This window comes from Notothenia rossii (genome assembly GCF_949606895.1).
Source record: "Notothenia rossii genome assembly, chromosome: 1".
Classification (NCBI taxonomy): domain Eukaryota; kingdom Metazoa; phylum Chordata; class Actinopteri; order Perciformes; family Nototheniidae; genus Notothenia; species Notothenia rossii.
In genome coordinates, this window is record NC_136912.1 from 41,646,336 (window position 1) to 41,673,955 (window position 27,620).

General features: G+C 40.1%; 1 protein-coding gene across 1 annotated transcript in view; it reads left to right on the forward strand.

The window, feature by feature from the left end:
• LOC307038800 (uncharacterized protein) overlaps window positions 1-27,620 on the forward strand; it is a 79,873-nt gene that overhangs the window by 40,369 nt on the left and 11,884 nt on the right. The gene's annotated exons all lie outside the window — the stretch shown is intronic.

Consider the following 27,620-nt stretch of genomic DNA (forward strand, 5'->3'; position numbering starts at 1 on the left):
TAGAGCGGGTAATTCTGAAACAAAGGATTCAGAGTATGCTTTATTGACCTTTATGGAAAACCTCATCATTCATGAGAAAACTGGAAGGGTACTCATGGAGCGCAGACCACTGTTCTTGGAGCATAGTATATCTATTATCCTTCAGACAAACAAACATACAAACCAAACCCAAAACATGACCACCTTGTCAGATGTTGAAATGTGACCTGCAACCCTACATGCTAGCAATAATTAGATGAGACCAAGAAGAAAAAGTGAAACAAGTTTGACCTGTTTCTAGAAATAAAAACAGGGGGGTCCTACAGTTGCATTCATGGTAGCAACATGTTGCAACTTCACCATGAAGTTGCAACATGCTGGAGTCTGTCTTACTTATTGTTCTCTCTGTTATCTTACATTGCCTAAGTTCTCTAGCTATACCCCCCTCTATCTTCATTTCTACAATCTCTTTCTCTCCTCCATCCTATCTACCAACCTCTCCACTCCCTACCTCCACCCTTCATTCTGCCTCCACCCAAGCCGTTTGGAGATGCATTCGTAATTCCTTGAATGCACACAGAAATTATCAGCACTCTGGCGGCACTTCTTAAAATGGGCTTCTGCCATTGCTGGAGCTTCAGTACTTTTCTCCTCCCCTCCCAAAAAAAAAAAGTCCTGGACAGAGACATAGAGATGAGAGTGGGAGGAAAATCCGCCCAATCCGCCAAACCCAGGAATGTATTTTCATTAAAACAAGTTTGTTTGAAGGGATTGTGATGGTGGAGGAGAGTGAGGCTGTATCAGAAGTGATCAGACCCAAGAGCTGCTGCACAGTGCGACAAGTATTAGAGAAGCAGAGGATGAGGATACATTACACCGGCTGTGGGCACATGTACACGCAGGCTGGGGACTTTATTTGGCTGCAGGACTTGCTAGCAGGAGTTTATCAGCCAAAGCTCCTGTCTGAAATCCCTGCTGTGCTGCTTGTTGCTAGGTAGATTGAGGAATAGTGTTTCTATCTGTAATTGAGTGTAACGCTAACCCTAACCTAACCCTAACCCTTCATGTATGTGTGTCACCTCTAAAGCCATCATCCCTACAGTCGACACATGTCTAGATGTATTTTTCGCCTGGGTCAGTCTCCAGGAGAGGTAATTACCAGACACAGAAACACAGGACTTCCTGGAAGAAGCTTATCAGAATACACTTCCCATCCACTGTCTTAAATGTGACTGGCAAGCTGACTGAATACACACAGCTGCATTATCCCCCTCTACCCGTCTATGATTGGGTACCTGTTTTACTCTCTTCCTATACATATGTTCAGTTTCTCACCTTGTCTGTCCTTTACTGTGACAGTTCAGCAAAAAAAGGAAATCCTAGTTTTCCTTTTGTATAACTATTTTTCAATCTCGAGATGCTGCAGCCTTCTCTCCAATATATAATGGAACTAGATGGCACTATTCTTGTTTGGCTTAAAGTGCTAAAATATATGCATTACAAATATCAACAGACAAAGCCTTTCCCAGATATCAGGCTCAGTTATTCAGAATAATCCACATTCCTTGTTCTGAGCTGTTTCATTAACTATTTTCTTTGTAGCAAACTGCACCTGCCAATTGTATAACCGTGTAACCTTTCAAAAATAAACAATGCCAATTCTCATAAAAAAGAGGCTCATGCTTACTCGTAAGCACATTTAATTTGGTAGAAAGATAACACTGGATCATGATTTACTGAAAAGACACATTGGTGAGTTTAAAAAAAGTTGTGCTTTGACCAACAAAGAAAGGCTCATATGGGCTTTTCTGTATCTTTGAGCACATTTTTTGGTTTTATGTCTGGCAAAGTTACTGTTTTGGTTCAGTCTACACCGCTCACATTAAACTCCCATTAGCAACAGGCAGTTTAGTGAAAATGCATTTGTCGAGCCCAAATGAAAGAGCAGAGGGACAAAGTTAGCAACAAGCTAAAACAGAGGAGCATTTAGCAGCTAAGCTAATTCCTGTTTACTACAACTTATTTTCACTGTTCCGACCATCACGCTACTCCCCAATGTAGTCTGTGACATCCGACCAAGTTACTCATACATACTTGAACAAATATAACAAGTCTAATGTTGGAATTATAACTCAAATCGTCAAAATTAATGTGAGCGCCAAATTGTCTTCACTGAAAGAAGCACGATATATTTTTGTTAGCAGTCAGACAATTGGCATTTATTTAAAATCGTTCCTCGTGTCTTTTTAGCATCTTTGAGCTAATTATTTGGTTTTATTGCTGGCAACATGACTATTTTGGTTCAGTCTGTACCACCCACAACTAAATTGCTTCCATCAGCAACAGGCAGCTGCTTTTAGTGAAAACGCTCAGATAAATGTGCTGCACAAGACCTGCCCCAAACGAAAGGGGAGACAGACGAAGTAAACAACAAGCTAGTGGATAAAGGGGAGCCTTTTGCAGCTGAGGTTATTCCTGTTTACTGCAACTTAATGTCACAGTTCCTACCATCACGCTACTCCCTCATGTAATTACTGAAATCTGTGACATCCAACCAAGTTTGCCATATCTATTTGAAAAAAGTATTAAGGCTTATGTTGGAATTATAACTAAAATGTAAGAGAATAAGTTATGAGTGAGACCTAAATTGTAAAAAAGCTGAATTACCCTTCAACACCCAAGCTAGGTGTCTATGTAAGCATTCGACTAAAGGGCAGTGATATCAGATCCTGTATTTTGGCAGATGCCTCTCTCCCTCTTTCAGTTTCAGCATTTTGTTATCAGTCTCAAATAACTCCCTGAGTGTGTACATCATCACCTATCAGACTGAAACCAGGAATAAATATATCAATCAATATCATTCTGTGGTTTCAGTAATCCCTGGCTAAGTGTAATAGGCTGCTGAGACCCACTTTTGCTGCCAGCTGACTCAGGCGGATGCTCAGCCCCACCAGGCCGGTTGGCTGCTCCTCCCTGGCTGCTCTGCCCTTGATCAGCCCAGGGTGGTGGACGCACATGGGGACCACCCCGAAACTAAAAAGCGCCCATTGCTCCCTTGATCAGCAGGAATGCATGGCTGTACACACAAACACACAGAGGACTGCACATGAGCATAATTACATGTACACAGAACAGGAGGGTTCATCATATGGAGGAATAATATGAATCTGATTTGATGACACACAAGAATACACACAAATATAAATATCTATCCATCACCCAGAGTGTGTACTCAATTACTGAGGCAAAGACGCTGCCAAATAGTTCCACATGCACATATTTCAAGAAGAGACGTCATCAAAACATAAAATATGAATCGTCATTCATTACACACACACACAGAGCATGCAAATAAACAAATACAAATACAATCAAATGGGACGACACAAATACACGTGCAGGGTACCCCTCGTTAAAATCAGTGCCACAGTGTGTGTGTGTGTGTGTGTGTGTGTGTGTGTGTGTGTGTGTGTGTGTGTGTGTGTGTGTGTGTGTGTGTGTGTGTGTGTGTGTGTGTGTGTGTGTGTGTGTGTGTGTGTGTGTGTGTGTGTGTGTGTGTGTGTGTGTGTCCGTTTCTCAGGCCACGGCCGGTGATGAAATATAAGTCAGCACTTTGATGTTGTGATGCTGCTGTAGTCAGTGGGCTGCAATGTGCATGCCAGATGAGTCAGAGCATTCACTCAGTATCACTACCAAATACAGTACAACTCCCGCAAGACACCTCCTGTCAATCTCTCTCCTCCTCGCTCCTTCCTCGGCTGTTGCCATGGGGTGGAGGGCGATGGAGGGCGTTTGAAGGCTGGCGCAGAGAGGGAGGGCCTGGAAGATGGAAGGGTGGGAGACAGAGAGAGAAGGGATGGGGCAGTGGAGGAAGATAGGGATGAAGGAGAGTGAGGAGGGTTAGAAAAAAAAAGATGGAGAATTAGAAAGATGAGAAGGAAAAAAAAGGGGAGGAAGAACCAAAGAAAGGGGACGGTGGATGTTTCTTCTTTTGTTGTTGTTTCCTTAGAAAATGGCTTTCGATTCTGCGCTTGGCTGATAGCAAAGCTACTGGCACACAAACACACATTAAACATGCAAACACACAAACACATGGACTCGTTTTGCTTGCTCTACATTGCAATCACCATGGTAACACAATGTACAGAACACAATCGGGGCGGGATATTTTTAAGTTTCAAAGACATGGAAACAACAATGGGGACGGCAAAGGGAGGAAGAACTGAGGAGAGAGGGAAAGAGAAAAATTGTTACGAGAGACTAAGTGCAAGCAGGTGTGTGTGTGTGTGTGTGTGTGTGTGTGTGTGTGTGTGTGTGTGTGTGTGTGTGTGTGTGTGTGTGTGTGTGTGTGTGTGTGTGTGTGTGTGTGTGTGTGTGTGTGTGTGTGTGTGTGTGTGTGTGTGTGTGTGTGTGTGTGTGTCCAAGGTCACAGCCCAGACCCATCTGTAAGGAGAAAATTAGGGATGGAGGATACAAGTAAAAGGACAGGGCCTAAAACACATGAAAGGCTCATTTCACCCAATTAGAATTTTACACATTTGTTCACTTACCTCTGGCGGTACTTATCCTTGCAGATAATTCTGGTTTTATTTGTCCAGCTTTTGAGAACTTTGAGATTTCTGACTGCACCTCATTATAATGGAGATGAATGCAATGTTCCTGCACCGTGTCTCTATCCCTGGCTGTTACTCTGAAGCATCCACAGACCTCAGCTTGAGGATTTTAATGAAGAGATATTCTCTTTCAAAACAGTCGACGTGTGTATCGGGATGATTATTGTCTTCATAAGCTCTGGAGGGATCATTTGTCTTGTAGGCGTATATGCGTTTATTTATCTGTCGCGGCTAATATGGATACTACTGGACCCATTGCTGAATACATTTTGTGTACGTTTATATGCTCTATATGCTCAAATACATTCCGTGGTTCTCTCAACTTTTTCTATTTTATTGACCATTTTATAACGTCATTGACTTCCAACTCTACTCCTATTGATCGGCTGATTACAAAAGGCCTTTTATTGGCTTTTGTTGTGGCTCAAAATCATCCAATGATAAATTCGGTCTCATTTCCATTCCATATGTTATAATCTATTAAAGTTAAGCGTGCAATGTGATGAATAAATCAAATTTTTTATCTTCTTTATCCTTCTTGACTATAAGTGACAGAGATTGAACTCTTCATTGGAAGGGACCTTTTGTAGTATGTCAAGCGCTTTCAGTTTCATATTGGTATTTTGTTCCTCCACTGAGACATGTCTCCATGCTGCATGTTCATAACGGTCTTTATTTTTCTCATACTGCCTGTGCTGCAGCACCTCTTTTCACCCTCTGTCTGAAACCAGAGTCCAGTCTGCTCTGATTGGTTAGCTGGCCGGCTCTGTTGTGATTGGTCAACCACTTAAAGATGTCCCAATCCTTAGCACGTACAATGTGTTGGAGGTCTAGCCAATAGAAACGTGAGTGTTACATAGTGATGTCACTATATTCTGGAAGAAAACAGACCATTTAAGTGCACAGAAACCTAAATGGCACACGACAGCAAAGGAAAACCCCAAAAGCAAAATAGGGCCAATTTAAACAAAAAAACTTAAACTGAAATGCATATTATCATCAACCATTGACCTTTCTATAGGATGCATGGATTTCAATGACAGGTGTCTAAACTGTCAGAACCCAAACTATCTGCATAGCTTAATTTCAGGTTGAATATAAGTTTTAGATTTGAAGTTGTCCCGGTACAGATGTAGCACTTCATTTCAGACTCCAGCTTACAGCTTCCTGCCTACGACCTGCCTCAGACCAGTATAGAGGAATGTTAAGCCCTCCCACTATTTTCCAAGAGGGCGTTGCCAGATTCTCAATTTCAGGTTTAACCAGGAGATGGCGCTTCATTCACAAATACAGAAAGACAAGTTTCATGGACTTTCAGCTGTGTTTTGAAGAGCATTTGAACACATCAATATTTTAGATCAACTAAAGTATATCTAATCTTGTAATTCAATAATATATAGTCTTTATATATTAAATAATCATAATTATAATGTAAATGTTTACATTACACTTCTTTACTTGTTATGCTCATACTTTTACCTTTACAATCGTTTGCTTTAATATGCAGTATATTTGTTTTATATTTTTGTGTTTGCTTCCTCCTGCTCCCTTTCGGACACATACTGTATGATTTATTATTATTATTAATATGAAGATATTATTAAGATAAGATAAGATGTCTTTATTGATTGAACATTTTAGTTTAGAATGTGCTGTCCCACGGTAATTCAGAAGGCTCACAGGTCACATTCCGACCATTATTTAAAACAATAGGTGCTTTCACACCGTCTACAGTTTGATTTGTATAGAGGGAGCTCTGTGGCTGAATGGCCAGCGATTAGGTGTGGCGCATCATAGGAGATCAGAGCTAACTGCCTGCCGTCAGATTTCATTTAAAAAACAGATCTGATTTTAAGACTATTTCTGCGCTCATAAAGAATGATAAGAATAAGAATAATGCGTATTGAACTAGTTTCATTAATTAGTGAGTTTATTTAACACTAAAACCGCCAATCGGGTCAATTTGTGTGATGTGTGTTGTGTGCAATGTAACTTTTTTTAAATAAAATATTAAAGTCTCCCAGTCCGTGACTTTTCCTGAAAGTGTGTTATGTAGCACCCTATGTTGTTAAAAATTGCATTCTAATAGCGGGATTTGACGGGTTTAGGTAGGCCTATACAAAAACCTCCGGCGGTTCTAGTGTTAAGGTAATTAGGTACAGTAGAAGCCCTTTTTTATCAGTAACGAATTTAGCAGTTGAACATAAAAGTCAACTAACTGAGGGTCACTTGGAATGACAGTGTTGTGTCTAACTGTAAGCTTGTCACTCAGAGTAACCTACAGTTAATTTGGCTGCTGGAGAAGAAAGATCAGGGTGGAAGGGGGGAGAGAGCTGTGGTTGATGGGCCATTAGTTGTGTAAATACACAGCTGAGAGCTGCCGTTTCATTCAGACTGTTTAAAAAACGGTAACAACGGACTATTTTTCAAGATCAAGATCCCTCCGCTACGCTTTGGGATCCTGATCTGCCAACGAGGCTCCATTAAAATATAAATATTTTTAGTGAATTACTGAGTTTAGGCACGTTAATAACGTTTTAATGAAGTTGAATACAGTATATATTTGTCAGTGATTTCATGTCATTTCATGTAGATCTGCAATAAAAATATTTTCGGGGTATGGGGGGGTCTGGGACCCGGAGTAATCTGCGGCCGTGAGCTGTTATGTGCCATCATGACACGCATGGTGTTCTTTTTTTATATATATTATAATTAAGTGCGAGCTGTGTGCTCGAGTCTTCCTGCCTGTCGGCTCTGCTCATGGATGTATAATAAGGCTCTGCTGCTCCGACATGATGGTCTAGCTTCAGCAGCTACATTACCTACGGGTGCGTTCGTTAATATTAACTGTGCGTCCGGAGTCACTGTGGCACAGACTGGACCGCTGGTGAACAGCTGTTAGAACGGGCCGTTCAGGTGTTCAGAGCAGAGCTCCCTGTCGGAGCGGCAGAGCGTGATGTGAACTTAAACGTTTGTCTGTGGCAATATTATTTAAGGAATCGTTGAGCTAGCTAGCTAGCATACATTGTCACTATCTGCTAACGTTAGCTTTAGCCTTCTATTTCGAATAGTTTTTTCATAGGCTATAAACAGAGGTGGTATAAGTATATATATATATATATATATATATATATATATATATATATATATATTGTACTTGAGTAAAAGTAGAAGCACTCAGATCTTGTACTAGAATAAAAGTAGAAGTAGGCCTAATCAGATCTTGGACTTGAGTAAAATTAGAAGCGCTCAGGTCTTGTACTTGAGTAAAAGTAGAAGCACACAGATCTTGTAGAGTAAAAGTAGAAGTACTCAGATCTTGTTCTTGATTAAAAGTAGAAGACGTACTCAGGTCTTGTACTTGACTAAAAGTAGAAGTACTCAGATCTTGTACTTGAGTAAAAGTAGAAGTACCAGAGTGTAGGAATACTCTGTTACAGTAAAAGTCCTGCATTCAAAATGTTCCTCAAGTGAAAGTAGAAAAGTATTATCATCAAAATATAGTGAAAGTAGCGACAGTAAAAGTAGTCATTGTGCAGATTGGTCCATTTCAGAATAATATATATGATATATGTTATAATGATTGATCATGAAAGTGTTCTCAAAGCTGGTAAAGGTGCAGCTAGTTTGAATGACTTTGTATACTGCAGGGTAGCTTGTGGATTTACTCCAGGTGGAACTAAATTCTGATTTAACACTTGATTATATTTCACTTAATTAATCCAGATCTGTGAAGTAACTAAAGGTATTAAATACATGTAGTGGAGTCAAAGTACACCATGTACCTCTGAACTGTAGTGGAGTAGAAGAACAAAGTAGCAAAACATTGAAATACTTAAATAAAGTACAAGTATCTCAACATTGTGCCCAAGTATAGTACTTGTTGAGTTTATGAACTTAGTTACTTTACACCATGTGGCTATAAAGATAAAAAGACTTAAGCCTTGCACAGAGGCACGAAAATACATTTTCAAAATGCTCAACAGTGCTGCCAAAATTATAAACTGACTGCTACACAATTAAAATAAATGCTTTTATATATTTCTATTAGATGTGACTCTTTGGCGTTTCTGTTATTATTAACACTGCTGCTTTAGTTGTTCTGACTGCTGAAATCCTCTGTTATTCCTCATTTTAAAGCCGATATTCTGTGGGGTGGGGGAACCGGGGGCTCGGATCCTTGTCACCTTTTTCATACAGATGAGTTTGCATCCCAAAGCCTCAGTCACCTTAATTCATGTAATAAAAACATCTCAGGTCAGTAACACTCAAAGCTAATGGTGCAATACCATGTTCAGCTATGTTACTATTTATAATGTTATTGTTGTTACATCAGAAGATGTACATATTGGAATGATTTCTTAACTTACAATAGGCTATTTTTTACAATGTGTGTTGGAAGGATTTATTCAATTACTATGAATATTGTCATTGTTGAACGCTTTTAGAGAAGGATGAACTCTAAGCCTGAATTACATAACATTTTATACCTAAAAACATAAAAGCCACAATAAATAAATCACAATTATTCTAGTTATTTTTACCTCCTGTATTGCTTTCAACCCACCAGCTTTTATGGTGTTCTTACGTCACTAACTGTAAGCTTGTCACATACAGTCTATGGTCACTCAGAGTAACCTACAGTTAATTTAGCTGCTGGAGAAGAAAGATCAGGGGGGGAGGGGGGGGGAGGGGGGAGAGAGCTGCCGTTTCATTCACACTGTTTAAAAAACGGTAACAACGGACTATTTTTCTTAGCGGATGCATGTCAATTTAAATCAATACATACAACTATTTTTAAATCAATAAAAACATTTTCTAAATCCATAAAAGCATTTCAATTAATATTGGGAGTCATGTCGTTACTTTGTTGAGAATGTGGCCATGTAATAAGCGGGATAATTTGCAGCGACTTGTTCTTTATGGGGGAAAACACCCGTCACCTTGATCCTGATCTGCCGACGAGGCTCCATTTAAAATATAAATACTTTTAGTGAATTACTGAGTTTAGGCACGTTAATAACGTTTTAATGAAGTTGGCGAATTCGGCGAACATAAACATAAATGATCGTGGTGAAGATGATGATTAAATTAGGATAAAAAATCGAGAGCCGGGCTGCATTTCCTCCCGTTCGTTTTTTTCGGCTAAACATTACATGTTACTTGTTAGACGCTTTTATCCAAAGCGACTTACATACTCAATACTGTGGACAATCCCCACAGGAGCAATTTGGGGTGAAGTATCTTGCCCAGGGACACAACTACATGCTAACTGCAGTGGGGTTTGAACACTGATCCCAACACCAAGGCTCTATCCACTGCGCCATACGCCTCCCTTTAAACAACATTATTTTGTTAAATAACAACTTGGTGATGTTTTGTAAATGATTACATGTCTCTTATTTAGCACAGAGTATGATATCTGTGACATATGGATCCTAACAAAGTTCCGCTGTACATCCAGCGTACTGTATCTGACTTTATTTCACATGAGCTCCAGTGTGGAACCCCACTGCACCCCCTGGTGGATCAATGATCCATTGCAGCTGGCTTCATTATAATTACATTTATCTATCACGGGGCGGTCTCAAGTCAAGCTGGAGGTTTTCCCTTGAGCGAGGGCAGATCACGTACCAATCACGGCCCTCACGTTTCAAACTGTCTGAAATGAATCGCTACATCTGTAAACCTATCTTTTGAAGCCTTTCTTCTTACAGGATCCGCCAAGAATACTCTTTGTTTTGCTAATGTTGATAGGGTTTTCACATTAGAGATTGCTGTCTTTGACTTTGCTGTTACCTCAAACGTAGCTATATGGAATAATAAATGTGTCACAGTTCAACAGCCTTTGGAATAGAAATCTGATGGTGTTGTATCTGTAAGTTACCTGTACCATCTGATCCAACCCTAACCCTAACCCTAAGCCTAAACCCCAATCCTGATTTTTAAAAAAAAAAAATTTTTTAAATGAATGACTGGGAAAGTTTTATTCCAAACTTTAACTTTCATTTTGTTCATAAATATGCTATGTTATAGACAAATACTCAAGGTGATGAATTCTTAAGAATGAATGCATACATAAAGGGTCTTTGAAACCGTCCAAACAATGTGAAGTGAAATTGGCTCGTTGGCATTTCCTCCTCTCTTCCTCTCCCATCATGTGAACTCTTTTTACAGCACATTTGACGATGTCCATGTGTTGCAGGCACACACACCTATATGCATATACACATACCGATATGTGTTTGGCCTAAATACAAGCATGTGTGTTTGTGCGTATGTTTGCCTGTGTGTGTTCTCCCCAACAACAGCTCATCCCTCTTGTCTGGGTGTAGATTTAGCCAGGACAGCTGAGTTCATTTCAGAAGTCAAAGGGGGGCGGAGGTCAGACACTGGTGTAGGTGGCCTCTTGTACTCAGACCACCATCTAGCAGTTGCCAAATGAATCAGAGTCTCGCTGAGTGGTTTGGCGAGCATGACATACCTCCCTCCCTCACACTCTCTCTTTCTGCTTTCGAACCTTCTATCTCTGTCCGTCTCTCTTTCATGCTCTCGCACACCAAGCCAACAGCAGCCCATAAAGCCACATCTGGACCACTTCTCCCCGCTGGACATGAACAACTCTACCACCTTGAAAACCCTTTCCCTTATCTGTCTAAGTATTATTTGTAGAATGCTCCAGATCTACACAATTCTTCTTCTTAAAATGGGTTAATTTAGTGTAGATTATTTGTGTGACTTCATTGCATATTAGACTGCAAATTAAGTCCAGATGTTATAAATTGTTGAGGATTCATGCAACACACTGCAGTTTTCCAACAGTCACACACTCTCGCAGATGAACTGCAGGCCTGTAAATGTGCGTACACATGCCGTACACACCAGAGCTCCTCTGGCCCTCCTCCCAGTAACCGCTTAGTTATTTCACACTTGTTTACTGTTGTTCTGTTTTGTGGTACATTTACGTAACACTTTTCACATCAAAGTGCAGCTGTTTAACACTGTTGCTGAGAAACGACGAGGGCCTACACAGGGAAAATGGAGTACAATGGAGGGGTGGGTGGAGTGGCATGGAGGGCATTGTCTACTGTCCAATATGACATTTAGTCAGGCTTGAAAGCCACTTTCTGCTTATCATCATCAATATTATCAAATTAGATTTTTCTTCCAGTAGTCGTATGGATTACTCTGTGACTTCATACAGACTGCACCCTGGGCCAATCTCAGAAACGGTAGAGCTAGATCTTAGCTCTTCCTACCTATTCCTTTAGAAAATGATTCATATTTGTAAATTAATTGAAGAGTTTATGTCGCCACTCTTCAATAAATGAGAGCTAACTCGGGTCAAAAGCTATACAGTGCCATACCATTGTTCTGAAGGCCCGTTATTCTAAAGCCCCAATAGTCTGATAAATGTCCCCAAAAACCCAGGGATACACACTCTTCCTGCAACAAAAGCATAGGGCTAATTATTTTTGCTGTATTACCTTATTGGACCCTTCCTGTCCCAATAATGTTTCCCCTAGTATGGCAAAGGCATAAACTGCCCTACTCTGTTTCTTAATGTCCTGATATTCTTCTCCTAAAGCTGCATTCACGCTATACGTACAATTTCTCTGCACTGACATTGCCTTTGTGTTCCTATGGAGACACCTTTGGTGATGTGCACTGCTCGAAAATTGGCGCCGAGTGCTGCACTCAAAGTTCAAATTATTTCAACTTTGAGCTTGTTTACTGCTGACCTCTTGACGCCCAATCAAATGACAGCTGAATGAAGGGAAGCAAGCTAGCAGTGGACTTTATCATAGAAACGAAACTGGCTGTTTTCTCCATAAGGCATAGCAAATTGTGTGTTTGAATTTAGCTTTACCCTGATATTCTTACCCTAAAGGCCCAGAGAAGAAAAGGCGTCAGGTCGGCAGAAAAGACCCGACGGTGCGGCGCACACCACTCCGAATAGGGCGTGCCCACGCTCATGTTCGGCCCGACTCCCATTTATTACCGATTTCAGGCCGGTGTATCTGGGCCTTAAAGCTAAAGGCTACAACTAGCTATGGGAATTGTCTTTACTATTGGGGTTTCACGGTGATGGGCCGTCAGAACAATGGGTGGTCCCTGTTTGGCTGAGCTCTGTCAAAAAGTTTCAAATTGGTCAAAGTTACACATAAAAATCAAAGGTTTTTTCCAGAGATACATCTCCTTTGACATACCTAAACACCCATCTAAATTTGCAAAGCAATTACTCCTAGAGGCTATGGTCACACAGTGTCCATACAAAAATGAACATTAGCATTCCATTCAAAGTGCATCCTTGTGTAGATCTGGACTGAATTGACCAGCAGGCAGCACAGAGGTTTCCACAAAGGTCTCCAGATGTTCCTTGCTCCATCAAGCTTGTGACTTCTACCATCCTGATTATTTTATTTGAGTACTGATCCAAAGCGTAGACAACAGACCAGCATCATGTGCAGCTACAGATAGGGCAGGTTGATCTGCTCATACATGCGACTTTCACAATGACGAAATCCCCCAAAAGATAATTTGATGATCTGTGTGTTTTGCTGCCAGGTTAGCCCACCACCTCCACCATCTCCTCCCAACCCTCCTCCTCCATTTCCTCCATTGCTGCGATAACTTATTAATTTCTGTCAGCTGGTTTTCCCTGCCATTTAGAGATACTACCAAATCACATTATGGCTGTCATGGATTATGTGTGCAGGCAATGCATCTTCTTGAAAAGAAAGGGGAAAAAAGATCAAAGATGTTCTTACAATCACCTCTAAGTAAATATGGGAGGTGCATGTGTGTGTTTGCATGCAAAAGATGATTTATTTTATGTTTAGAAAACATTAATGAGCACCCAGGTCTGATTTTCCTACACGGACCACTATTGCGGTAAGCATGTTGTAACTTCCGGTTGTTGTTGTCATCTCCGGGTATCCCGTGTGCCTGTTCTGTTGCTGATAGCTTGTTATCTTAACTTAATCGATCGTTTTAAAACTCTTGATCACGGCAACTGCCTGACGTTGTAATCACACGTTACTACAGCTTAAGCACTCACAAACTCTCCTTCTCTTAGCGACTGTAACTCCACAGTTGCCTACACTCTTTTCGGGTTTGCTAACGGTAGCTACTTTAGCTTGATAGCTAGCCATGGCTCTTTCCCCACCCTCGGGTGCTATTTCCTGCTCTAACTGTCTCATGTTTGGTTACTCCCCTACCTCCTTTACTGGTACCGATACATGTGTTAAATGTAGTATAGTTGTTAGGTTGGAGGCGGGAATCATAGCCATAGAAGCCCGGCTCCGCATCTTAGAAAATAACTCAGCTACAGTAAAGCCCATGTTAGCCGGTGCGGACCGGCAAAAGGTAGCTCCTCTTAGCCGTCCCCCGGCAACTCCCGAGCAGCAGGGAGAATGGGTGACTGTTCAGAAGGGGCATAACGCGAAACCCGCAGGTCCCCACCAACCCGTTCACGTATCTAACAGATATTCCCCACTCAGCGAGACACCCGCTGAGAAGCCAACTCTGGTTATTGGTAGCTCTATTATGAGACACGTGAATTTAGAGACCGAAGCGTCCACAGTCACATGCATTCCGGGGGCCAGAGCGGGCGACGTTGAGGCGCATCTTAGACTGCTGGCTAAAAATAAACGTAAATACAGTAGGATTGTTATTCACGTCGGTGGTAATGATGTTCGTTTACGCCAATCAGAATGCACCAAACTTAATGTGGCGTCGGTGTGTAGTTATGCTAAAACAATGTCGGACACCGTAATCTTCTCTGGTCCCCTCCCCAATCTGATCAATGATGACATGTATAGCCGCATGTCATCATTTCAGCGCTGGTTGTCTTGGTGGTGCCCAGCAAACAATGTGGGCTTCGTGAATAATTGGACAGCCTTCTGGGGAAAACCTGGTCTGATTAAGAGAGACGGCATTCATCCTACTTTGGAAGGTGCAAATCTCATTTCGGCAAACATTTCAGGGCTCTGTGGACTTAATCCATGACAAACTGGAGTTGAGACCAGGAGGCAGAGTCGCAGTCTTACACGCTTCTCTGCGCTCTCTCCTAGGCAGTCATCCATAGGAATCCCGACCCCAATAAAATACCCAATATTAACGGTGTGTGTGTCTGCCCAAGGACAATTTAAGGTAAAACCTAATAGAGGTGTCATACATAATAACCTAATAAAAGTAAATGTAACAACTACTACAGTGCAACAAAACAGGAAGATTAAATGTGGTCTCTTAAACATAAGATCTCTAGCATCTAAAGCAATACTGGTAAATGATTTAATATCAGATTATAATATTGATATATGCTGTCTCACTGAAACTTGGTTGAGACATGAAGAATATGTCAGCATAAATGAGGCCACTCCACCCAGCCATATCAATACTCATATTGCCCGAGGCACGGGCCGAGGAGGTGGAGTTGCAGCAATCTTTGACTCAAGTTTACTTATCAATACTAAACAAAAATTAAATTATACCTCCTTTGAAAGCCTCATTTTCAGTCTTACGCATCCTACCTGGAAAACTTTGCAGCCAATCTTATTTGTTACAGTGTACCGTGCACCAGGTCCTTATTCAGAATTCTTATCAGAATTCTCTGAGTTTTTATCAGCTTTGGTACTTAAAACAGATAAAGTAATTATCGTAGGTGACTTTAATATTCATGTTGACGATGATAAAAATAGCCTTACTGTTGCATTTAACTCTATATTAGATTCTGTTGGTTTCTGTCAGAGTGTAAATAAACCAACCCACTGCTATAATCACACTCTTGACCTTGTTCTGACTTATGGTATTGAAATTGAGCAACTATTAGTCGAACCGCATAATCCTGCTTTATCCGACCATTTCTTAGTAACTTTTGAAGTACTGTTACTAGACTACAAAGCATTAGCCAAAAGCTCCTGCAGCAGAAACCTATCTGTTAGTGCTATAGCCAAATTTAAGGAAGAGATCCCACCAATACTTAACTCGATAGCATGTCTGCATGTAGGGGAGGAAACTTATACAAAATGTACACCACCCCAAATTGATCATGTTGTTGATAGTGCTACAGATGCGCTGCGAATAAAATTGGACTCTGTTGCTCCTTTGAAAAAGAAGAAAATAAAACAACATAGATTAGCTCCATGGCATAATGCCGAAACCCGCAAAATAAAGCAAAAGTCGAGACAACTTGAAAGGATATGGCGTTCCACTAAACTTGAAGAATCTCGTTTAATTTGGCATATTACTCTCAATGAATATAAGAAAGCACTGCGTAAAGCGAGAGCAGCATACTACTCTTCATTAATAGATGAGAATAAGAATAATGCAAGATTTCTTTTCAGCACTGTAGCCAGGCTGACAGAGAGCCACAGCTCGACTGAGCCTTCTATTCCCATAGCACTCAGTAGTAATGATTTTATGTGCTTTTTTAATGATAAAATTGTTACTCTTAGAAACAAAATCAATGACCTCTTGCCTTTGACCAGTATAGTGTTATCAACAGCTCCCGGAAACGTAAGTTCTAATAATATTACACTAGATAGTAAACTAGAATGCTTTTCAGCCATAAACCTTGAACAATTAAATTCAATGATTCTCTCTTCTAAACCATCAACGTGTATTTTAGACCCGATTCCAACTAAGCTGTTAAAAGAAGTTTTTCCATTAATTAGCACTTCTTTATTAAATATTATGAATATGTCTTTATTATCAGGCTATGTTCCAAAATCATTCAAAGTAGCAGTGATAAAACCGCTTCTTAAAAAGCACAACCTCGATCCAGAGGTTTTAGCCAACTATAGACCTATTTCTAATCTTCCGTTCCTCTCAAAAATTCTTGAGACAGCAGTCGCAAAACAGCTGTGTGATTACTTAAGAAACTATGATTTATTTGAAGATTTTCAGTCTGGCTTTAGAACACAACATAGCACAGAGACAGCTCTGGTTAAAGTCACAAATGACATTCTAATAGCCTCTGACAAGGGACTTGTCTCTATTCTTGTCTTGCTCGATCTTAGTGCTGCATTTGATACTATCGACCATGATATCCTATTGCAAAGACTAGAGCACTTAGTTGGCATACAGGGAACTGCTTTAGGCTGGTTTAGGTCTTATCTATCTGAACGCTCTCAGTTTGTACGTGTCAACGATGAATCTTCCATGCAAACCAAAGTTAGCCATGGAGTGCCACAGGGCTCAGTGCTTGGACCTATTTTGTTCACCCTATATATGCTTCCGTTAGGCAATATTATAAGGAATCATTCTGTAAACTTTCATTCTTATGCGGATGATACTCAACTATATTTATCAATCAAGCCTGATGAAATTAATCATCTAAATAAAATTCAAGACTGCCTCAAGGACTTAAAAACGTGGATGACCTTAAATTTTTTGATGTTAAACACGACCAAAACTGAAGTTATTGTACTTGGCCCGAAGAATCTACGAAACAAATTATCTAAAGATATATTAACTATGGATGGCATTAATTTGGCCTCCAGTGAGACTGTAAGGAATCTTGGTGTTATATTTGATCAGGATTTATCCTTTAACACCCACATAAAATCCATTTCAAGGACCGCCTACTTCCATCTACGTAACATTGCAAAAATCAGGCATATCTTGCCTCAAAACGATGCAGAGAAACTAGTCCATGCATTTGTTACTTCAAGGCTGGATTATTGTAACTCCTTATTATCAGGGTGTACCAAGAAGTCAGTCAAGTCGCTTCAGCTGATTCAAAATGCTGCAGCTCGTGTACTAACCAGAGTTAGGAAAAGGGACCACATTACTCCTGTTCTGGCTGCCTTACACTGGCTCCCTATAGAACACAGGATAGAATTTAAAATTCTTCTTCTCGCCTACAAAGCCCTTAATGGGCAGGCGCCATCTTACCTTAAATAACTCATTATACCCTATTGTCCTACTAGGGCATTGCGTTCCAAGAATGCAGGGTTGTTGGTTGTTCCTAGAGTCTCTAAAAGTACAATGGGAGCCAGAGCCTTTTCTTATCAAGCTCCACTTTTGTGGAATCAGCTTCCAGTTTGTGTTCGGACGGCAGACACCCTATCCGTTTTTAAGAGTGCGCTTAAGACCTTCCTTTTTGATAAAGCTTATAGTTAGGGCTGATTAGATTCAGCCCCTAGTTTTGCTGATATAGGCTTAGTTTGTCGGGGGACATCTTACTTCTTCCTTCTCTCTGTCTATACCTGTGTACTCTCATGTTCCGATTAACCCAGCTTCCCCAAATTTCTTTCTTTTTGGTGTCTATATACGCCGGGATCCGGAGTCATGGATGATCCTGCGGTCCTGTGTCATGGATTGCGAGTCCTGGATCTTGAGTCTTGGCTGCGGTCCTGGATCATAAGTCCTGGATGGATATCCTCGTGGATTCATCTTCTTATTATACACACATGCATTCCCAAACATTTGGACTACCTATGTTGCAAATGTATTATCTTTTCAATTTACACACGGCATCTATTGCACGTCTGTCCGTCCTGGGAGAGGGATCCCTCCTCTGTTGCTCTCCCTGAGGTTTCTCCCATTTTTCCCTTTAAACTGTGGGGTTTTCTCTGGAAGTTTTTCCTTGTACGATGTGAGGGTCTAAGGACAGAGGGTGTCGTATTGTCATACTGATATTCTGTACAAACTGTGAAGTCCACTGAGACAAATGTAACATTTGTGATATTGGGCTATATAAATAAACATTGATTGATTGATTGATTGATATGGGGAATGTGTCAATGCAAAAATGCATTTTATTGATATTATACTAAATTTTTTCGCCATGGTGTAGTATTAGGATTATTAATAATTTCATATTTTAAGAGGGATTCTGCTGAGTGCACTCGAACTGCGCAGTTATGCTAGCTGTTGATTGAAATAAACAAGAAATGGACGTTTCAGTCTAAATCTGAAACGCTACAGAAATAAATTCTTATATTTACACATATTTGGCTGCATGTGCTTGTGTGTGTGTGTGTGTGTGTGTGTGTGTGTGTGTGTGTGTGTGTGTGTGTGTGTGTGTGTGTGTGTGTGTGTGTGTGTGTGTGTGTGTGTGTGTGTGTGTGTGTGTGTGTGTGTGTGTGTGTGTGTGTGTGTGTGTGTGTGTGTGTGTGTGTGTGTGTGTGTGTGTGTGTGTGTGTGTAAAGAGGATTTGAAGCTGTCACTTTGTAATTACCTCAGCAAATACAGGCTTGGAGAGAGTTGACTGAAGTTTTCCAGTTGGACAGCCCCGGGAGAAAATGAGAAGTGACAGACCACATAACACAGCGCGGGACGTAAATAACTTTTACCTCCCCCTTCTCTCTCTCTTTTTCTCCCTCTCTTTCTTGTCATATAAACATGGATGATACTTCAAGGATTTTAAAAAAGGGAAGAGGGAGAGATGAGCCGAAATGAGAGAATATCCCCGGCTTTCATCTTTAGAAAAAATCTCTGACATCCTCTCTCACTTGCTTTGATGAAAGGTTTTTTGGTGTTTTATCCTCTTACAAGGTGTATGTATTATAGTCTGTGCAACACACACACACACACACACACACACACACACACACACACACACACACACACACACACACACACACACACACACACACACACACACACACACACACACACACACACACACACACACACGTGTTGGGATGAATACTGGCACACAGTGAGATCCTCTTTCTTACTAGAATGTGCAGCGTTGATCACTGATTTAACACTTGGTCTATCTTCAAGTATCTTTAAACTCACTAGAAGTACTCATCGTTTAAGTTAAAGTAGGGATATCACTGTGTGAAAATACTCTACTTAAGATAAAGGTAATCTAATGTATTAATACCATTAGTAGTACTTTTAGTAGAACGTTTGAATTTTGTGTAAGCATCACAAAGGTTATATTTTTCTTACTGTATAGCTTAATCCATAATAATCCATAATCATTTATTACATTGATATGTCGTATTACTAATCTCTATCCGAAAAATAACTTGAATCTAATGTAATCAAATAGTAATGTGTAATCATAATCCCCCTGCCTGAAATGCCTCCATTAGACTCCTTTGTTTACATCACTATGTAACACTCGCACTTCTATTGGCCAGTGCTCCAACACATTGTACGTGATAGGCTGAGGGGCGGGACATTGCCGACAAATCTCTACGCGGTTGAACAATCACAACTGAGCTGGCCAGCACACACACACACACACACACACACACACACACACACACACACACACACACACACACACACACACACACACACACACACACACACACACACACACACACACACACACACACACACACACACACACACACACACACACACACACACACACACACACACACACACACACACACACACACACACACACACACACACACACACACACACACACACACACACACACACACACACACACAGCTCATCCTTTTCAAGCCTCCTGCCTCTGGCTCTCCACCACCAGTTGTCTTTCTCTCTTCCTCCTCTCTCTTTCTTCTCTCTCTCTTCTCACCCTCCTTGCTCCTCTACCCTGCTGCCTGGCTGCAGTCCAGCTATAGATTGTTAATTATGGTTTGTACGTGATGCGCCGTCTTGCCTCCAAATACTACAGCAGTGTTCTTTGGCAGACATCAAAGTGTGGATGTTTCATTCCATGGGGATTAGTGATGGTGCTGTGTGATAATGCCCCTGCCTGCTCGCTGAATTAAATGCCCATGGCTGGACGCAGGTAGTGGGAGCCTAAGGAACACACACATTAATAGCTTCAACAAGGAGAAAATATGCAGAAACATGACACAGGAAGTATACTTATGTGACAAACAAAATAGGAACACGCTGCAAAGAAAAAAGCCTGATTACACAAAAATAATCACCCGTCATTAAACTGCACATCCAAGCCAACTCACATTCCTTTCATCTGTCTTCTCTGAGAAAGAAAAAAGCTGTATGTTGGCCCACAGAGATCCACAGCACATTGACTGTCCTTCACTCATCTCTCATCTCACACCCCCGTGGCAAATTGGATTTTTAAACGGCCCGTTTTTTATCATTCCCGCGCACATATAATTGACTCTCTCTGTCTGTCAGTCCTTCATTCCCTCTGTCTTACCAGCAAACTTGATAAAACACGAATCGGTGGAAAAAAAGAAACAGAGAAAGGAAAAAAGAAACGGTCTCTATAGCAACTCTCGCCATGATTTGTACAAAGGACAAATGACAAGTGTTTAAAGGGCTGCGGGGCGTTTTAATGCTGTTTTGTTTTCTTTCGTCGACTTAGAAGGTCTCAGGAGACGGCAGGAAAAACAGCCATGAAAAGAAAATTATAGAGACACACAGAGGGAGAGCAAGAGAGCGAGAGAGAAGCTCGTCCTTGGTGATCAATGCATGTTCCATTGTCTGTTCTGTTTCTTTGTCCACAAGGACGAAGGAGAGGAGGCGTATGATGCATATGAACAGTGTGGAGGCCCCTCACACCAAATGCCCGACACCAGCTGGGTATAAAAGTACTGCTGATGGCGTATAGGTTTGTCAGAACATGTCTGTGTATGAAGATGTCGGCACTTGTATTTTGCTGTAAATGTAATTTTGTAATGTTTGCCATTTCTACATGTAATGCAATTGTACTCACCACAGGTATTTATTAGATCTGAGAAAACATTGGTGAAAATAAATAGGACAGGGCGAGAAACTAAATGGTTAGAAGATCGGACATGGTTATTATTATTATTGGTTGTTAGAATTATGTCAATTTAATTTGTTCCCACTTTTATTTTTAAATAAAGTAGTTAACCATAGATTTGCTAATAAAAGCTCATCACAAATATAGTGTTATCGGTCATATAGTATATAAAAGAAGTGAACGTAGTGGCCGCGTAATCACCTATTGGTAAGTTTGCTAGCTATCTTTTTTTTTTGGAACCAAAAGTTGTGTGGAGCTAAGTAAAACAGAACAGAAATAGAGATTTTAAGGTGAACAAAAAGTTACAATTAACTTTCTTGACATAAAGACACTGTGTAAAGGTTACATTTCTACCAGGAAATCATGGGCAACACCGTGGTAGTGAACCTGTCAATTAAAAGGAAGTTCTGCCTTAAAGCATACACTCATTTGTCGTGTATTGCACTCTAAAAAGGAGCATTATTAACACAATGAACATCATGATGTAGTGAAGAACACTTGAAACTAGTGAATGAGACTATACACGTATTAGAAACATGTTTACTAAGGTAGAAGTATGCAAATATTCTCGTAGACTTGTATACAATCAGACTTTTTTTTGCAACCTGTAGAATCGCCCCCCCACTGGCCATTAGAATAATGCGTTTAAAGCCAAAGATACTATATGTCATAATAATGAACATTGACACCAAGTAATAACAAATTAGAAGGAAAAAAAGATTTTAAAAAATACAGATTTCAGTATTCTGAGGGTCTGAGCCATTTATTTTCCTCGCGGATGGCAAAAGTCCGACATTATACAATTTAAAATAATCGTGGCTTGATATTGAGTAAGAACATGTTTTTATGAATCACACAGCTTCCGGTCTTCCACGACCCGACCGGACAGAAAGACGTGGTGCAGGCACAAAAAATACATACATAGAAATACATACATACGTAAATACCCAGCTAGCGGGTAACGTTCTCACAACTTTGGCTAACGTTACCTAATGAGGTTTTAAAGAAACGCTTTAATCTGATGTTCAAAGAACCTTTTTAGGATGTTTATTTTTTCAAATAATGTTCCTATAAGGTTTAAGGTTAACTAAGACAGCGTTTTAACTGCAATATTCAGAGGATGTTTTGAGGATGTTATTGAGGCCTGAGATGACAGAAAGTTTTTTTATAAAACGTTCCTTTAATGTGATATGTTAACAAAGGTAGAACGTTTTGCTTGCAACATTCTAAGGATGTGTTTTGGACGTTGTTGGGTAACACATTAAAGATGTTCTTTATAAAACGTTTCCTCAATGTTACATGATAACAAATGAAGAATATTCTCCAAGCAACATTCTGAAAATGTTTTCAGGATGTTATTGAGGCCTGAGATGACAGAAAGGGTTTTTATAAAATGTTCCTTTAATGTTACATGATAACACATGAAGAACATTCAATGACAATGAATAGGACGTATAAAAATGAATTTATGCATGCCAATATTCACTCAAATGCACTTATAATCACACTAAGGTATGTAGGCCCACAGTATTCCTAATATCGTATGTGCAAAATATCCGAAAATAATCAAACTTTTTTCTGACTATAAAGGTTGTGTCTCGTGTGTAGGTTCTAACTCTTAGATAAGCTCTCTGACTGTGTGTGGCTTGTGAGGGCTGCGTACAAACAGTGTCCGCTGTTTATGCATATTGGATACAAATCGTTATTGCACTCTTTAGATTTGAGACCGACAGACATATAGAGGAACGGACCGACTGTTACTGCCCGTCCCTGAAACCCCTGTTAGTGTTTGTATGTGTTTGTTTCTACTATAGAGGTTTCTCAATACTCAAATTTCCCCTCCTCGACTCCTCGACTCCTCGGTCCTCCGGTAGTGACCCGGAAATGAATTTCAGCGCGCCATTTTGAAGGACATCTAATTTCTCTAAATGCACTTCGAGGAGAGCATCGAGGAGGCTCTCTGGAGGAGCTCTAACCGAGGAGACACTGATGCATCCTCCACGGATGCATTTCCGGGAACGGTGGAGGCGTGACGCACGGCCGGACTTATCTCAGCCAATGACAGCTCTGCATGCATCCCTTGGATATTATTTTAGGAACTGCTTTCATCGCAACGCGATGTTTACAGTGAGAACACCTGTGAGGTCCGTGCAGAAAGCAGAGCAGTGTGTAAAATATATATCACTCAGTATAACAGGCCTACATTACTTTCTGTATTTGTTTGCTGTAGTTTAGTAGATATCTACAAACAAAGAGTCAATATTTTACTAAGACCATTTAGTGCTTCACATAATAAAATACACAACGGCTGTAGCCTGATTATGCTTTAGGAGCAGTAGGTGTGTGTGGTACAGTGTGTAGGTGTGTGTGTGTGGTACAGTGTGTAGGTGTGTGTGTGGTACAGTGTGTAGATGTGTGTGTGGTACAGTGTGTAGGTGTGGCGGACAGACGGGTCTCAGTTGGTTTGGTGTCCTATGCTTACTTTTAATACTTGTACAACTTTTGGCCCATAATTTGAATTCCCCATTTCAGCGACCAGAGAGAGGGGAGAGGGGGGGGGGGATAAATCCAGTCTCTGATTGTGTTACGTTATTATGAGAGTGCTCTCATACTTGTTTGATTCTGAAATTGTATATATTTATATTTTATATGTTTGTGTGTATATGTCCGCATCTGTAGCCTGTTTTTGTCTCATTATACCGCACTGTCAATGTATTAAAAGTAAATATATATAAGTCGTCATGAACACATCTGTCCATCAGAGTGCTGCTGTGCCTTCTGTCATCATTAATGGACGTCTCTTTAAAATTACCGCTCAGAGGAGAGGAGTTCTCATTTCTCTAACAGCCATTTCTCTAACTCATCTTCTTATTACAGACACATGCATTTCCTAACATTCGGTCTATATGCTGTATAATGTATTATCTTTTCAATTTACACACGGCATCTATTGCACGTCTGTCCGTCCTGGGAGAGGGATCCCTCCTCTGTTGCTCTCCCTGAGGTTTCTCCCATTTTTTCCCCTTTAAAACTGTGGGTTTTCTCTGGAACTTTTTCCTTGTACGATGTGAGGGTCTAAGGATAGAGGGTGTCGTTTTTCTCATACTGATTCTTTACAATCTGTGCTGTTGTATATGCTGTAAAGTGTCTCTACTGTAGGCTATTTTTTATTATATGTACAGCACTTTGGCTCTACCAAAAATCGTTTATAAATGTGCTATATAAATAAAAATTGATTTGATTTGATTTGCTGCTTCCACTCCTCTCTCCTCAATCAATCAATCAGTCAATGTTTATTTATATAGCCCAGTATCACAAATGTTACATTTGTCTCAGTGGACTTCAGAGTTTGTACAGAATATCAGTATGACAATACGACACCCTCTGTCCTTAGACCCTCACATCGTACAAGGAAAAACTTCCAGAGAAAACTCACAGTTTAAAGGGAAAAATGGGAGAAACCTCAGGGAGAGCAACAGAGGAGGGATCCCTCTCCCGGGACGGACAGACGTGCAATAGATGCCGTGTGTAAATTGAAAAGATAATACATTTGCAACATAGGTAGTCCAAACATTTGGAAATGCATGAGCAGGGCTCGACATTAAGGGCTGCCCGATGGCCCGGGGCCATCTAGTATTTAGCTCGGGCAATGAAGCCTCACCTGCTGGTTGCCCGATCGGGCAATCTATTACAGATGTAGCGATTCATTTCAGACAGTTTGAAACGCGAGGGCCGTGATTGGTACGTGATCTGCCCTCGCTCAAGGGAAAACCTCCAGCTTGACTTGAGACCGCCCCCGTGATAGATAAATGTAATTATAATGAAGCCAGCTGCAATGGATCATTGATCCACCAGGGGGTGCAGTGGGGTTCCACACTGGAGCTCATGTGAAATAAAGTCAGATACAGTACGCTGGATGTACAGCGGAACTTTGTTAAGATCCATATGTCACGGATATCATACTACTGTGCTAAATAAGAGACATGTAATCATTCACAAAACATCACCATGTTGTTATTCAACAAAATAATTTTGTTATTCGAAAAAAATGAACGGGAGGAAATGCAGCCCGGCTCTCGATTTTTAATCCTAATTTAATCATCATCTTCACCACGATCATTTATGTTTATGTTCGCCGAATTGACATGAAATCACTGACACATATGAATATACTGTATTCAACTTCATTAAAACGTTATTAACGTGCCTAAACTCAGTAATTCACCAAAAATATGTATATTTTAATGGAGCCTCGTCGGTCGATCAGGATCCCAAAGTGTAGCGGTTATTTTCCCCATAAGGAACAAGTCGCTGCAAATTATCCCGCTTATTACATGGCCACATTCTCAACAAAGTAACGACATGACTCCTAATATTAATTGAAATGCTTTTATGGATTTAGAAAATGTTTTTATTGATTTAAATATAGTTGTATGTATTGATTTAAATTGACATGCATCCGCTAAGAAAAATAGTCCGTTGTTACCGTTTTTTAAACAGTCTGAATGAAACGGCAGCTCTCAGCTGTGTATTTACACAACTAATGGCCCATCAACCACAGCTCTCTCCCCCCCTCCCCCCCTGATCTTTCTTCTCCAGCAGCTAAATTAACAGTAGGTTACTCTGAGTGACCATAGACTGTATGTGACAAGTTTACAGTTAGTGACGTAACAACACCATAAAAGCTGGTGGGTTGAAAGCAATACGGGAGGTAAAAATAACTAGAATAATTGTGATTTATTTATTGTGGCTTTTATGTTTTTAGGTATAAAATGTTATGTAATTCAGGCTTATAGTTCACCCTTCTCTAAAAACCTTCAACAATGACAATATTCATAGTAATTTAATAAATCCTTCCAACACACATTGTAAAAAATAGCCTACTGTAAGTTAAGAAATCATTTCAATATGTACATCTTCTGATGTAACAACAATAATATTATAAATAGTAACATAGCTGAACATGGTATTGCACATTTAGCTTTGAGTGTTACTGACTTGAGATGTTTTTATTACATGAATTAAGGTGACTGAGGCTTTTTAACATACAGGGATGCAAACTCATCAGGTATGAAAAAGGTGACAAGGATCCGAGCCCCCGGCTCCCCCACCCCACGGAATGACAGAGGATTTTAGCAGTCAGAACAACTAAAGCAGCAGTGTTAATAATAACAGAAACGCCAAAGAGTCACATCTAATAGAAATATATAAAAGCATTTATTTTAAATTGTGTAGCAGTCAGTTTATAATTTTGGCAGTATTGTTGAGCATTTTGAAAATGTATTTTCGTGCCTTTGTGCAAGGCTTAAGTCTTTTTATCTTTATAGCCACATGGTGTAAAGTAACTAAGTTCATAAACTCAACAAGTACTATACTTGGGCACAATTTTGAGATACTTGTACTTTATTTAAGTATTTCAATGTTTTGCTACTTTGTTCTTCTACTCCACTACAGTTCAGAGGTACATGGTGTACTTTGACTCCACTACATGTATTTAATACCTTTAGTTACTTCACAGATCTGGATTAATTAAGTGAAATATAATCAAGTGTTAAATCAGACTTTAGTTCCACCTGGAGTAAATCCACAAGCTACCCTGCAGTATACAAAGTCATTCAAACTAGCTGCACCTTTACCAGCTTTGAGAACACTTTCATGATCAATCATTATAAAACATATCATATCTATTATTCTGAAATGGACCAATCTGCACAATGACTACTTTTACTGTCGCTACTTTCACTATATTTTGATGATAATACTTTTCTACTTTTACTTGAGGAACATTTTGAATGCAGGACTTTTACTGTAACAGAGTATTCCTACACTCTGGGACTATTACTTTTACTCAAGTACAAGATCTGAGTACTTCTACTTTTACTCAAGTACAAGACCTGAGTACTTCTACTTTTACTCTAGTACAAGATCTGTGTGCTTCTACTTTTACTCAAGTACAAGACCTGAGTGCTTCTACTTTTATTCAAGTACAAGATTGGAGTACTTCTACTTTTACTCTAGTACAATATCTGTGTGCTTCTACTTTTACTCAAGTACAAGATTTGAGTACTTCTACTTTTACTCTCGTACAAGATCTGTGTACTTCTACTTTTGCTCAAGTACAAGATCTGAGTACTTCTACTTTTACTCAAGTACAAGATCTGAGTACTTCTACTTTTACTCAAGTACAATATATATATACTTATACCACCTCTGTTTATAGCCTATGAAAAAAACTATTAGAAATAGAAGGCTAAAGCTAACATTAGCAGATAGTGACAATGTATGCTAGCTAGCTAGCTCAACGATTCCTTAAATAATATTGCCACAGAAAAACTTTTCAG